This window comes from Dipodomys spectabilis, unplaced genomic scaffold (assembly GCF_019054845.1).
Source record: "Dipodomys spectabilis isolate Male_0828 unplaced genomic scaffold, ASM1905484v1 ptg000289l, whole genome shotgun sequence".
Lineage (NCBI taxonomy): Eukaryota > Metazoa > Chordata > Mammalia > Rodentia > Heteromyidae > Dipodomys > Dipodomys spectabilis.
The window spans coordinates 3,592,854-3,607,990 of record NW_024870966.1 but is presented as its reverse complement, the minus strand read 5'-3'; the positions used below and the strand labels follow the sequence as shown (position 1 = coordinate 3,607,990).

Genomic DNA, 15,137 nt, shown 5'->3' with positions numbered 1-15,137 from the left:
GGGCCAGGCTGCTGGAACTGAGCTCCAGCCTGAGCTTCTAACCAGTCAGGCCCCGCCCACCCGTCTCCCTGCTCTATTTTGAGAACCAGGTCCCTTAAGAGTCTGAGCAGCTCTCAGAACGCAGTCAGGCTGGTGTGAGCACCAGCTGAGTCCTGGGTAGCGTACCCAGTGTGTGGTCCAAACAAACTCAATGGGGGTGGTGTTTCTCCATCCATTGTGCTGTCCAAGTCATCGCATGCCACCTTGTAAGGCACTGTCCATGAACCTTCCCCTTTGGGGTCATCTGAGGCTAAAGCCTGTGGCATTCCCTACATAGCCCCATACTCCATGCAGAAAGCTCAGCCTAGCGTGTTTACCCTGGGCCTGGGCCAGCTGTCCCTGCCAAGAATGACCTCAGCCATCACCACGGGTGGGTGGGAGACCTGCGGCTGGTGCTCACGGCCACTCTGGGGAGGTCTGTCTGTGACAGTGCCATTCCTTTGACTGGCTGGAGGTCCTATCTTTTTCAGGGCTGGCCTTGAGAGTCAGACCAAGGGATGGGGCAAAGCATCTACCATAGATCACCCTGGCAGCCAAGGAAGTGGAGTGGTAAGCAGAAGTCACATTCAGACTTGGGCCCAGCCGAGCCTTGGCCACAAAGGAGAGACCATATCTGAAGGTTTGAGGTAGGACTTGCTGTGGATAATTTAATCATTATTTAGACTGTTCCCTTTCCAGCTCACTGCCCCTCCCCCACCTCCTAGGAAGGGAGCCAGACATGAGCCCCATGTCTCAGAGGCCTTAGATGGCAGAGACCTAAAGATAACTCTGTCCTGAAATTCTGTTCCAAAGTCTGACTCAGGCCCAGAGGCAAAGCTGTGAAGACAGTGGGAGAGAGATGTCCACAAAGGCAAGAGATGGAGGCCTGGGTGGTATCTGCTGCCCCGGGATAGCCAGGCTTCCGTGGGACACTTCTCATTGCCACCACAGGTCCAGGGCGCTCTGTGGACAAGCCTGGCCCAAGCACAGTGAAGTCACGGATGACCGCATGGGCTTAGACAAGGTGGAGAGTGCTGATGAGAACGCCGACTCCGAGTGTCCCCAGGAAGCAGGCCTCACTGGGGCCCTCGGGGAGTATGGCCACCCGTCACACACGCTCTGGTGAGCAGCACCGCCCGTCATGTTCCCCTAACTTGTTTGTTAATTCACTCAGACACGTCATAGATTGTGAAAGGTAATCGCAAGACAGAACTAAGCGAGGAAACCTCTGGGATGGGGCGCAGAGGGGTGACTTCTCATGCAAACCTGGGCCTAGTGGAAAGATAGGAACCTGTTGCCCAAAGACAACAAAGTCCTTTCATAGCGACCTAGGCACTCAGGGCACAGTTTTCTCCATTTTACAGATGAGGAAACAGAGGTTCCAAGATGGAAAGATTTCTCCCAACTGACAAGCAGCCTGGCTAAGTAAAAGAACAGCCCCCCGCCTATCTCCTCCCCCTTCTCCCCCCCTTCCCCGCCGTCTTGGACCTGCATCCCATCCCATAATGCAGAAGCCTTGACTCCTGGACTCTAATTATAGACAGAAATCCCTGCGAAGGAGTGAGGTGGTGCCAAGATGTCGAGATGTCGGCCAGGCCAGATTTACAGCTCTCCGTGAAGTCAAGTGCCTTTGGGGCGCTGTTGGGCCCCTGCTCCCCACAGGTGTGAGCTGGCTACACCAGCCCCAGGCTCTTCAGCCTGTTCAGATCCAAGTGGGTCTCATTCTCAGCCGCCATCCTCAGGCCAAGGCCGTCTGCTCGGCAGCTACAGCTCCGCTGGCCAAATTCCTGCTCAGTAATTGAGCTTTTAACTCCACTGCTGTCTAGACATATGTACCACAGGGGTGGGGAAGACATGGGGAAGATAAAACGCACACATGGCTGCAAGGCACAGCCACGTCCCAACCCGATCTGCAGTGCGGCCTTACGCGCTGAGGTCCACTCGCATCCTGCCCGTGACACCCGGCCTAACGCCATGCCCTGCTCTACCCTGCATCCGTCTGCAAGCTGCTCCCCACGCCACCCACATCAAAGCCGTCTCCAGGATCCCAGCAGCAGACACTCTGTCTGAGACTCCCTTTGAAGCCATACCAGCCACAGGCCATCTCGAAAACGAAGACGCCAGCCCCTCTTCCTGACAAACACTTCACACATCTCCCCATCTTGCTGGAGCCTCACAGCTCGCCTAAGAAGTAAACAGGGCAAAAGTCAATCCTCTTGACAGCTGGGAAGGCCCTGGCAGGGGTAAAAAAAGGCCTACTGGTCCCATTGCTCATGTCACTCTCCCACTGGGTGGAAGGCTAGCAAGTCAGACTCATACAAACTGTGAGGCAGAAGAGGAGCTCTGAGGCTCCATACTACAGAGTAGAAGGAGACCTTGGATCCCACCGGGAGGGCCAACAGCTCTTGCTTGGCCAAACTCTCCACAGACAAGAGACCTTCAACAGTAACTCCTTCACTATTGGTTGTCACGGCCCTACTCATAAACTGGTGGAAACCAGGAACTTGGAATTCCAGCAGAAAAGAGGTGTCTAGAAGGTAAGCGATTACCCCAGCAGCAGGAGACCCCATGATACTAACTGGTGTCATCAAACTCAGTAAAAGCAGCTGGGAGAAACTGAGATCTGCTACTACCCAAGCTGGCATACAGCTTCCCGGGGAGCTGAGTCAGGTGATCGCCACATCATCTCAGCTTTGACAATTAGGGTTCTTTCCAGAACAACTGGCTGTTTCCCAAAATCTATGAGCTGACAATAGTGTAATGGGTAAGATCAAAAAGGCACGGGGGATGGGGAGCCTTAATAAATCCCTTTGCATACAACCCCTCATGGGGTCAGATGACTCCCAACAAAGCAGAGAAAAAGTGGTGTCTGGAATTCTCCAGATAGTAGTTGGCTGGTCACTGCCGAGAGAAACACAAAAAGCCACACGCCATCACTAGCTGTGCTTCAGCTAACAGCTCATTTTGTTGCAACCTCATTTTTGGATGCAATAAAAACAGACCAATAGAGCCAAAATTAAGGAAAAACTGGCAACTTGTTTTTAATCTAATGAGCCAAGTCAGTCGCTTCTTTGTCTCCTTTGAAAGGTACAAAGTACTCCTCAGTTACAAATATATATATATTTTTTTTTTCACTGCTGAATCTGCAGAATCTACTGTATCTGCCAGCTGCCCAGCACACACGTGTTTAATAGCTGAGGCTTCCAGGCTGGCCCCGTGTTGGCTGAAGTTTGCTTCAAAGGCTTATGTTGCAGCCACTGGCTGCAACTCAACTTGGTGATTCAATGTGCCTTCTGGAAACAGTTATGCTAACCTTTCATTTTCCTTTAAAAAAATGCAGTGGAAGAAATGGTGTGCCCCCCAGACCCACCATGGAACCCATGTACCTCCTACGAAAACCAGACTGGAGGTGGAAGAATCCCTGGGGGCACGCCAGCCTCTAAGGACTCCCTTGAGTGGAGAGAGTGCTCTAGCCTGGCTAAGGAGGGATGGAGAACACACACGCGTGAGGGCAGCGGACAGGTGGAGGGAGACCATGGTCAGATGAATCAATGCTTTGCTGACATCCAGTTATAGCATCCATCTATAGGACCCAAGTGCAAAATAAAATAAAACTTTTTTTTTTCCTTCTACACTAAGCCTATCCTGATTTTTTTTTTTTTTTTGCTAGTGTTGTCATAGTCCTTTGAGAATGAAGATTGTATTCCCAGAGCAGCAAGCACAGACTTTTGGTTTTTATTTTTTTGTCGGTCATGGGGTTTGAACTCTGGAACTGGGCACTGTCCCTGAGCTCTTCAGCTTAAGGCGAGGGTTCTACCACTTGAACCACAGCACCTATTCTGGTTTTCTGGTGGTTAATTGGAGATAAGAGTCTCATGGACTTTCCTGTCCGGACTGGTTTTAAACCGTGATCTTCAGATCCCAGCCTCCTGAGTAGTTAGGATTACAGGCGTGAGCCACCAGCGCCTGGCTAAGCACAGACTCTTGATTGCCTTCACAATCCAATGCTCCACCAGCAGCTTCAGAACCCAAGCCCAGTGCACCCAGGGCCCACCACCCTGACTCACAGACAATGGGTCTCGAAGGCATGTCCATAGCAGTTCCTTAGATCTGAGTGGGAGAAACGCCGCAGCTCAGAGACCTACAGAGCACTCTGTGGCCTTGTCACCCAGGCTCTGCACCACACACTGCCCTGAGATGCTGTGAGGTGTGACACAACCCCAAACCAACCCGTGCCCACACTTGTAGGGATGAATGACAGTCACTGCCCAGACACAGGAGAAAAGATCGGGCAAGGTCAGGAGTCTATGGAGGCAAGTGAGAGGGAAGGGCAGGCGCCATCCTGGGGAAAGAAAAGAAGGAACTGTGCCCAAGCCAAGGCATCAAGCTGTCTGAACACACCCCATCACCTCATTGGATGATTACGACACGACTCAAATTCAGAGATAAAATTAGCACGGCGACCTCAGAGTATGGGACCTTGCTGAAGACCAGAGCTAGTAACTAGGCAAGTCAGACTCCTATAAGGCCACCTGCCAGGGGAGTACGTAAGTGAACCTCGAGTGAGATGCTCGGGGTCTGGATTAGAGAGGAAGATCATTGGTGATGAGAAGGTCAAGAGGATGACCTTGAAAATGAGCTGATACAGCTGTAGTAATTGCACAGGTAAGACCAGGCCAGGAGGCCAGAACAGGAAAGCTGGGCTAACAGGATCACTGAGGCCACCCACACGTCCAGGTGAGAAGAAGGGTGTCCCCAGCTGGTGTGTCATTACCGCTATCTGCCAATGGGGCAGAAAAGCAGGGTGGATGGGCAAATGGGGAACCAAAGAAGTGAGAGATAAAGGAGAGAAAAGGGAGGCAAACACACAGGATGGCTGTGCGAAAGAAGAGAAAGAACGCAAAAGCAAATGCGGAGATCGCCTTTTTCCTCTCTGTTTATGAACGCCCATAATATTTAGTCTCCTTTACGACAGATCACGAAATGTTTGCCATTCCAAATATCCTCCTACTCTTGTTTAGACCACAAAATGTCAACAGCTGTATACGGGAGCCAAGCAGCCAGTGGCTGTCTAGGTTCTGTGGCATCCAGAAGAGGAAAAACACGGTCAAGTCCCACTTTTGTCTTCAGCCCCTTTGATCCACTCCCTTTTGTCCACTGACCTCAGCATGAACACTGCCAATGCTACCGCCGCTACAAGGCCAAAGCCACGGCAGATGCGCTATCTAGATCTATAAAAATCAATTAAATGGAAGAAGAAAGAAGGCAGATCTGTCAAATAAACCATCAAGGGACTGGAGGCAGGGCTTGAGTTCTGAAGCATTTGCCTAGCAAGAGTAAGGCCCTATGTTCAAACCCCTCCCCCATCCCCACCAACAAAAACTTCCCTTGGGATCTTAAAAGCGAGTGACACTTCCGTTGCCGAGAGGTTTTGGCATTTCAGTCAGGGTAAGTGTCCAGGGACCTCTGAGTCCAGCCCCTCCACCATCTGCCCAGCTGAGCTATAGGTGCTCTGGCTCTTCAGTAGTCAGGACCGCTTAAGAGCCTGTGTGGGCCCTGGATCCCGGGAAGTCGCTCAGGATCTACCATTCTTTTAAAAAGGTTTGAAAAGATGCTTAACCATTCTATACACTTAACTTGAGATGGCCAGTGACAAAGATGATATTACAATTACATATATAGCCATGACATAAAACAGAGACAGAGGGAGCGGCCGATACCCCTCTGTGAGCTGCTTGGCGGACAAATGGGGGAATACCACATATTTGAAATGTTACTGCTATCAAGTTCTGGTATGTTACGTAACAAAACTAAATTGTTGATTGGCACGCTTCATAGAGTAATCGGTCCTCCATTCACCACAGAAAGAGGTCTGGATAGTTTTAGGAAAGCAGCAGTGGGAAATTCCACCCTCCTGCCAAGACGGTGAAAGGCCACCAGATGATTGTCAGACTCTCATGAAACTGACTTCATAAGACTCTGGAGCTTCTCAGAGTATAAGAAGGAATCTCAAAGATTCAAGGTCAGTGAAAAAAAAACACAGATGACACACAGAGAAATCAGCTAAGCACAAATGTGAGCTTGTACTCCGGGAGGCTAGCATAAATGCACTAGAAGTAAGTTTCCCCTTAAATGAAGAGGACAGAAGACAATCTCAGTGGGGCACCTACAAATCTAAGATCTAGGTTCTTCAGGCTGGGCAGACTTCTCTGCCCAGCTTAGGTCATTCCCCCATCCTCTCCTCACCGCCTCCATGGCTGGCCCTGTCTGCCCAGCTCAGCTGGAGCTCACTTCGTCAGATTCATTCCCCTGCCTCCACCTTCTTCAAAGGCTTCTCCTCACGCTTCCTACCTCTCCGTTTCTTTGTCTCCTTCACTGTAATTGTTCCCATATTTTTCCCATCCCACTTTCCTTCCATTCTAAATCTTTAACTCCATGGCTTTTGCTCATTGTCAGTATATTGTCAGCACCTAATAGTATTTGGCTAAGGCAGATGCTCAGTAAGAATGCATAAAATCAGCAAACGAATAGGGAACAACTGAAATGGATGAGTCAAGCCTTAAAAGATCCAGAAAGATCTGCAAGTTGGATCAGAATGGAAACATCTTGGAATTCTGGTAAACTTCTTTCTACCAACATCACAGAGAAGTGGGTAAACATAAGGACTCCCTCTGCAGAATCTGGCAAGGCCATAGCTTCATCTTCCAAAAAAAAAGGCAAACTCCTTCTGACACAAAGGGTAAACAAAACCCACTTCTCAGTCTCATTCCCTTTATTACCTTAGTCGAATTTCACCTGGCTCAATCTGCCTGAGCATACTCTCCAGCCACTTCCAGAAACTTTGCGACAAGGTCACTACCTGCCCTGCAGTTGACAAACTAGCTCTGTGAAATACCAGACAAATTTGTAGGTTCCATAGGCCACACAGTCTCTGTCACAACCATTCAAATTTACTGGGGCAGGAAGGAAACATGACTGGGTTTCAATAAAACTTTAAAACCACCAATGGAGGGCCAGATTTAGGTCACAGGTTAATTCTGTATGCTGTCACACATTCATGAAACTCTTACATGGAACCCATTATGTCTCCCCTGAGTGAGGACAGCAGGCATTCCCAGTGGGGCATCTACAAATCCATTCCCAGTGACCTGGGAACTGCTTTTATCCAAACCATAAATAATAGTCTTCATGGAATTCTGTAGAAAGTGCCAGAGTGGAGAGAGGGGGGTAAAAGCACTACCATATTAAGAGAAAAAAAAAGAGTCAAAGAATTTCCTTAACAATCAACGGAGTTCTTGAAAAGGGGCCAGAGAACACACAGGGCTCCAGTTCTGAGCTTGAGGAACTGAAAGATTTTCACATGCCAAGAAGAGCCTCGCTCAGAACAAGGACCCATTTGCCTCTGGGCAGAGGCTGGCAGAACAGAATACAAGCCAGCTCCCACGCCATTCTGGACTTCTATTCCCTCCTGAAATAGCCATCCCACCTCCCTAAATATGCTCAAAATCAACCCAGTAATAGGAGCCTCAGAACGCCCCAGGTTCTACAACATCCTTAGCGAATGCAGGGGGAACCCACAATTGCTCCATTCTGGGAGAGAAAAAGAGCACTAAAAGAGGCATGCCCAGGGAGCAGGGGGAAAGCATCCAAATGGAAAAACCCAGAGCAAGCTGAGAAGTAACAGAGCGCTCGGTGCTGAGCCTGGCTCCTGACACTTGCCTTCTGGGATTGAGTTATCACTCAAGATAGACTATGGAAGATGCTGGGCTGTGTTATCTGAGTTACTTTTGGACAAACATGGGTCTTAGTCAGCACTCTTTCACAATCAGGTTGTCTGAGGAGAACTGCATGAGTCACTAGCCTCACCCACCCCCTCCCTGGCCCCCAGTCCCCGGCCCCCCGAGACCCTCCTCACTCAGATAACTCAGGACAGATCCACCAAGCCTCTAGCCAGATTCGGACAGCCAGGCCTTCAGAGGCTTGGATGGCAAAGGCCCAGTCCTGTCACCACTGCCCCACGTGACCCTGCTCTGAACTCCATGATCAAGTGTCAGCCTTCTGAGCTGTCAGCAGGCTCAGCAGTAAGAGAACCCTCAGCAAACAAAGCAGCCCAGCACCAAGAGGCTGCAGTTCAGCCACTTCAAACGGGTCTATGGAAGCTGCTGGGCCCAAGGTGGCCTGGGGCCGGAAGAAAACCACCTCAAGCCTGGAAGGCGATTTCCAAATATTTACCTCATGGCCGCATCAGGGAAAAGCATCCACAGGAGAACCCGCAGCCTCATCAGCACTTTGGAGCAGCGGAACTAGCACAGCCCTTGTGTCCACCCAACGCCAGCAGTACAGTGGGCCCGCTCTGGGCTGCCTCGCCTCTCCTCGCCTCTCCTGAAAGCAGAACAGCCCTGGGCGTTCTCCTCCCGCCCCTCCCCTGCATAGAGCAGCGTGAGCCTGGCTTTCTTCTGAGAAGATGCCCCAAAATGCATGCTTACCTGACAGGTGAGACAAACGTGTCCCTCACGCTTAAGCAGCAGCGGAGATAAAAGCTGAATCAAAACTATCAACGGGTTGGGCACCAATGGTTCACACCTGTATTCCTAGCTACTCAGGAGGCTGAAGTATAAGGATCGCTGTTTGAAGCCAGCCTGGGCATAAAAGGCCCTGAGACTCCTATCTCTAACTACCCAAAAGAGTCTTAAGTGGTGCTGTGGCTCAAGTGGTAGAGTGCTAGCCTCGAACAAAAGCAGCTCAAGGACAGCGCCCAGACCCTGAGTTAAAGCTGGCAGAAAACATAAACAAATTAAACTTTTTTAAAAAAGTAATTAAGGGGCTGAGAAGGTGGCTCAGTAGTAGGGCGCTGGCCTTGCATGCATGGGGTCCTGGATTCAAGTCCTCAGCACCACATAAGCAGAAAAAGGCGAAAGTGGCACTGAGGCTCAAGTGGTAGAGTGCTAGCCTTGAGCTGAAGAGCTGAGGGACAGTGTCCAAGCCTAGAGTACAGGCCCCATGACCAGCAAAAAAAAAAAAAAAAAAGTAATTAAGAAAGACAATAATTGTGAAAAAGAAATGAAGAGGAAAATGGTATTGGGATGGGATGGGAGAGGCAGTTTATGAGGTTTGGCTACGTACGTTCTGGGGTGCCAAGGAGGGAACCTGAGGTAGGAGGTAACTGCAGCCCCGAAAACTGGGGCAGGGTGAGGGGGCAGGTAAGGTAGGAAGGTTCTGGAAGAAGACACAGGAGAGGACAGTCAAGGCCCTGAAGAGGGACAGCTGTGGAGAGGGGTGGGGACAGAAGGGAGTCCCCTCCCTCCCTTTACTGGGGTCATCTTAGTCAGGAGAACACTGGGAGCTGCATCAAGCTTTCATGTCGAAGCCGCAGGCCACCATGGAAAGAATGACAGCTTGAAGAGCAGCTGTAACCCAGGTAACTTCCCCTCCCACTTTCTCCACCACCTCCCTGGGCTCTGGCCTAAAGAAACCAAGTGGCCTGCTTTTTGGGGGGGCGGGGGGTCAGTTGTGGGGCTTGAACTCTGGGACTGGGCACTGTCCCTCAGCTCTTCAGTTCAAGGTAAGTCCTCTACCACTTGAGCCACAGAGCCACTTCGGGTTTTCTGGTGGTTTATTGGAGATAAAGAGTCCCATGAACTCTCCTACCTGGGCTGGCTTTGAACCTCGATCCTCAGATCTCAGCCTCCTGAGTAGCTAGGATTACAGGCATAAGCCACCAGCGCCTGGATCTACTTTTTCGTATCTGTTTCTGTCTAAACTGCTCAGGAAACAAAAAAGAAAAGAAAAGAAACTGCATGAACAAAACACTGCCATTGGAGGAAAGTTAGAAATACTTTGCACACATGGTCAGTGGCTCACATTAAACACATTTGGAAGTCGTTTGTATCCGAAGCTGAACTCACTTGCCCTCCAAGCTGCTTTCTATTAAGATGTTTACATGTGACATGACTCTACTTCCTGCGCTGCACACACACACACACACACTCACATACACACACACTCCTCAGGCCCACACTGGCCCCATCTAGGGTCCCCAGTTCCAATCCTAGGACAGGAGCACAGAAGAAGGCTGGCCAGTTTGGAGGGTGAATCTGTCCGGGACACTCTCCTCCTTCGAGGGGCAGGGGATAGCAGGCCAGGAGGAGGGGCCTGCTCCCTCAGCTCTCTGGGGTCTCCCCAGGCAGCACACAGAGAGAAACAAAGCCCAGAAACATCTCTAGCAACCGCAAGCCCAGCAGCTTCGAGTCCCTGCACTGCTAGAGGAGGAAGTGTGAACCCAGTAGCTTCGAAGGCAGAGGCTCGGGCTCGGGCCAGGCTCCGCAGCTGCAGCCTTGCTGGCTGGGCTCTCCATTGCAGCATCCAGCTGTGGCTTCCAGTTCCCAGGAGAGCACGTGCTCACCAGCCCGCCACGTGTCCACCCCACAAGCTGGCCACGAGGTATGAACCCTGGGGCAGAAGGCCTCATCCAGCTGTCCATGGGAGAAGCAGACCTCCAGGTGAAAGGCTGGCTGCGGCTCCTAGCAAAAGGAGATACAGACAGCAAGGGGACGATGACAACAGGTGTCCACCACGCCTTCTATTCCAGGGAGAGAGTCGCGCACGCTGGGCCCAGGAAGGACAATGGCAGTGAGTCGTGGGGAGATGTGCAACTGAACTCACTGAACTGGGGGGATGGGGCCCAGACTGACAAGCCACCACGCCGGTCCCGGGGCCTGTGGACACGGCGGGCAGCCACGCTAACATTATCCTTAAGTGGCCCTGGGGAGAGGCTGTCGTGGTCTTCCATACCAAGGTGACGTCGGGAATGATTTTTCTCCTTGGAACCCACTTTCTGTCTTCTCTCTGAGCAGGCGCAAGCTAACGCAGATTCCCTTTACACCCACCTGGAGAGCCAGGTCCTGTCAAACAGCCTCCTCACAAGCCAGACCCTCTCCCTGCAAACCACTCGTCAAAATGATGGAACAAGGCGGGTGCTGGTGACTCACATCTATAATCCTAGCTACTCAGCAAGCTGAGACCTGAGGATCACAGTTCAAAGCCAGCCCAGGCAGGAGAGTCCATGAGACTCTTCTCTCCAGTTAAATACCCAAAACGCTGGAAGTGGAGCTGTAGCTCAGGTGGTGGTAGAGCCGGTGCTCCAACTTGAACGGAAAAAAAGCTAAGGGAGGCGCCAAGTTCAATCCCTAGCCCAGGAAAAGAAAAAGAGAAGAGGAGAAGGGAGTGAAGGGAGGGGAGGAGAGGAGAGGGAAGGGGCGAGAGGAGGGGAGGGGAGGGGAAGAGAGGAGAGGGGAGAGGAGGGGAGGGCAGGGGAGGGAAGAGAGAGAGAGGGCTGGGAAGGTGGCTCAGTGGTAGAGTGCTTGCCTTGCATGCATGAGGCCCTGGGTTCAATTCCTTAGCACCACATAAACAGAAAAAAGCCGGAAGTGCTGCTGTGGCTCAAGTGAGCTGAAGAGCTGAGGGACAGTGCCCAGGCCCAGAGTTCAAGCCCCATGACTGACCAAAAAAGGGGAGGGGAAGGGGGGAGGGGGGAGGAGGAAGGGGGGAGGGGAGGGGGAGGGGGAGGGGAGGAGGAGAGGAGGGGAGGGGGGAGGGGGAAGGGGAAGGGAGGGGGAGGGGGAGGGGAGGGGGAGGGGAGGGAGAGGGGGAAGGGGGAGGGGGGAGGGGGGAGGGGGGAGAAGGGGGAGGGGGGAGGGGGGAGGGGGGAGAAGGGGGTGGGGGGTGGGGGGTGGGGGGGGGAGGGGGAGGGGGAGGGGGAGGAAGGAAACAGAACAAAGAAAGGCTGGAAGATATGCTTTTTCCCTCCCTACTCCTATCAGCAAAAAAAAAAAAAGGAAAGAAAAGCAGTTTGGTGAATGGAAAGCAGGCTTTGTGTGAGTGTCTTGCAATTTAATATCCTTTCCTTTCCAATGCTGAACAGCCACATCAGCTCAATTTCCAGTTTCCAGCTCCTTTGTGTGGGGCTGGCAACACATGTCCAACAGCATGCTGCTGGCAAGCGCTCCACTCCCGGGGAGCACACAAGCAGCTCCAAACCTCTGCACCCCTCATCCGCTGGGATCTTCCACTCCGTGCCGGGACACGCCAGGGCAACGCAGGCTCCCAATGGGAAAAGACTAGGCCGGGCAGACACAGCGGCCCGGCCTGCGCCCACACATGCCAACACGGAATCACACTGTGGAGGAGTGCCCACACCGGGCAGGCCAGCACCCGAAGCCCAGCACCCCGCCTGCGGATGGCCGTGGGCTTCACGCTGGCCGTCCTCCATGGGCTCCGTTGGGCTGCAAGTCCCACAAGTGGCCACAGGCTCTGCTATTCTGGCCGGCCTCCTTCCGGTGTCCCCACCACATCCTGGACACCCTTTCTAGCGGTGTCCCTAAAGAAGGGTCAGCCTTCACACAGCTTACTTAAGGTCGAGAGGCTCCATCCCATGCCAACACCAGGCTCCATCCCTGCCCTGGTACCTGGGCACTTAAGAGAACTGAGGCCTAGCTGGGGTAATCAGGTAGAGCTGTGTGGCCTCAGACAGGTTACTAAGTTCTCTGAGCCCTGTTTCTTCCTCAGTAGAAAGTGACTAATGCAGCCATCTTACAGACTAAGTAACATTAGAGAGGAAGTCTGAAGCTGAGCACCAGTGAGTCACACTTGTACTGTTAGTTACTCAGGACACTGAGACCTGGAAGAACAAAGTTCAAAGCTAGCGTGGGCAGAAAAGTCTGTAAGATGCCATCTCCTATTAGTTAGCAAAAAGCTGAGCTGGAGTCATGGCTCAAGTGGTAGAGCACCAATCACGAGCAAGAATGCTGAGCAAGCATGAATCCCTGAGTTCAGGCACTGGTACCAGTAGAAAGAAAAAAAAAGGGGGTGGGGAGAGGAAAGAAGAACTTGCCCAATTCACTTGTGACCAGTGAACACATTTTAAAAGAAGTTGTCACTAGAAATTCTACAGTGACTGAGCAGAAATAGCACCTCATTGTAACCTGACAAACTGCAGTGGCTCACATGGGCAGGAAGCACACACCTACCCGAGCCTCACAACTGCTCCCTGACCACAGGGCTTCAGAGAGGGCTAAGGGAACATGGCCAGGGAAAGAGTGTGAACATTCGAGCCTGTGCTCTTCTGGAAGGTTAGCTATGAAAGAGTCTGTGCTTGGACCTCAGCCTTGTGCTGTTTAAAAAGCCGGGGGGGGGGGGGGCGGGGAGAGGGGAGGACCCACAATCCTACTGCCCAAAGCGTGCACAGAGCTGTGTCCTCTAATGGGCCTGGAGCGCATGGTTGGTCTCCTTGCCACCAGCCAGGCGAGGTGATTGGAGACCCCTCCTGCTCTCAGTCTGAAGACTCCAGCTGAGCCCAGCTCTCCCTCCCACCTGAATGTGGGAAATCTCGGGGTGTGAAGAAAGCAGAAGATGCAGTCTCACTGCGCATAGCACGCATCGATTGAAATAAGACTCTACAATCAATACAAGGGAGAATTTCCGCTGAGGCTCCATTAAGAGCTGGAAGGAGTTTCAGGCATGACGACCTTGCTAAACAAGTAGAGCAAAAATGACTCGGGATGACATTCGAAGGGAAGGCATTTTTGTGGCCCATCCCCCTGTGTTGTGTGTGGAATGCTAGAGATGGAACCCAGGGCCTTCTCTACTAATCCAAGTGACGCTAGCACTCGATCACCCAGCTACACCCCGCAACACAAAAGCAGCATTTCAAACACAGCAATACCCACCCTAAGTTCACCATGTCTGTTTTGTTCCCCACCCAAAAAACAATACTTATGTTGACTCCCTTTTTTATAACCCAGTCACATACACATTAGCGTGTTACCTTCTAAAGGAAAGAAATCCACTGACTTTGTTTTAATTCAAAGTTCCCAAAACTTTGGTTTGAGCTGGGCATGGTGGCTTTTGTCTGTAATCCTGGCAACTTGGGAAGCAGACTGTGAGGATAGGGGTTGAAGGACAACAAGGTAGTATATTACTATAATCCCAGATATCTACTCAGGAGGTGGAGTTAAGGACCACATAGGCAAAAAATTAACAATCCTCATCTCAACCAACAATCCAGGTGCCACAATTCACACCTATGAGCTCAGCTACATGCAATGAAAAGTGAAGGAGGTGGCCATCGTCGACTACACCCTGAGTGAGCGCCTTCGGGAGGAAGGGCAGCTGATCCTGTTCCAGAATGTTCCCAATCGCACCTGGGACTGCATCCTGATCAGCCCCAAGAACTCACAGAACGGCTTCCGGTGGGTGGTGGTCAGCCATGACACACACACATACACACACACACCACATACATCATACACATAGAGAGATACATATACAAACACATAGATACACACGGACATACACACAGAAACAGACACAGATACACACACACCACACATACACATTACACACAGACACGCACACATAGATATACAGTCCAAGGCCAATTCCTAGGCAAATACAAGAGACCCTATGTGGAAAACAAAACAAAAAAGAATTTGGAGTGATAGGGTACTTGAGGTCCTGAGTTCAAAACCTTGGTACTGTCCCACCAAAGGCAAGAGAAGGAGAGGGAGAGTGAAAGAAAGAAAGACAAGAAGAAAGGAAGGGAGGGAGAGAGGAAAAGAAAGAAAAAAAAGTCCTCTAATAATTTGGGAGGCCTGTTTGGATGGCTCATCCAAACCCAGCACCTTCCACGCACATTATGCACACATGGCATCTTTGTAGAGATGAACAAGGATTTGTAGCAGATGCTGCAGTATGAGGAAGAGGAGGAACACCCCATTTTTGCCACTTACCTACTAATTCTTTACAAACTATTGCTAGGCTTTTCAAACAGTTGGAACCCTGCTCTGAAACTCTCCAGTCTGGCAGCCAGCTCTTCCTTCCTTCCCTTGGCACCAGCCCACACTCCTCAAGCCCCGGGCCCAGCGGCCCAGCAGCCTCAGCACTCGCCCTGAGAACCCAGGTGCCCGGAAAACCTCCACTCCCTTTGCTGCCTCAGGTTTGGCCACGGTTTTGTGTTTTGTTTTGTTTTTTTAAACAACTTTTAATAAGCGCACAAGGCTTACTACAATTTGTCGTTAGCTCTTTTTTCCTGTTTATGTGGTATTGAGGAATCGAACCCAGGG

At 51.4% G+C, this 15,137-nt stretch overlaps 1 protein-coding gene across 1 annotated transcript in view; it reads right to left on the bottom strand.

The window, feature by feature from the left end:
* Htra1 (HtrA serine peptidase 1) overlaps positions 1-15,137 on the bottom strand; it is a 43,097-nt gene that overhangs the window by 9,039 nt on the left and 18,921 nt on the right. The window lies entirely within an intron of this gene.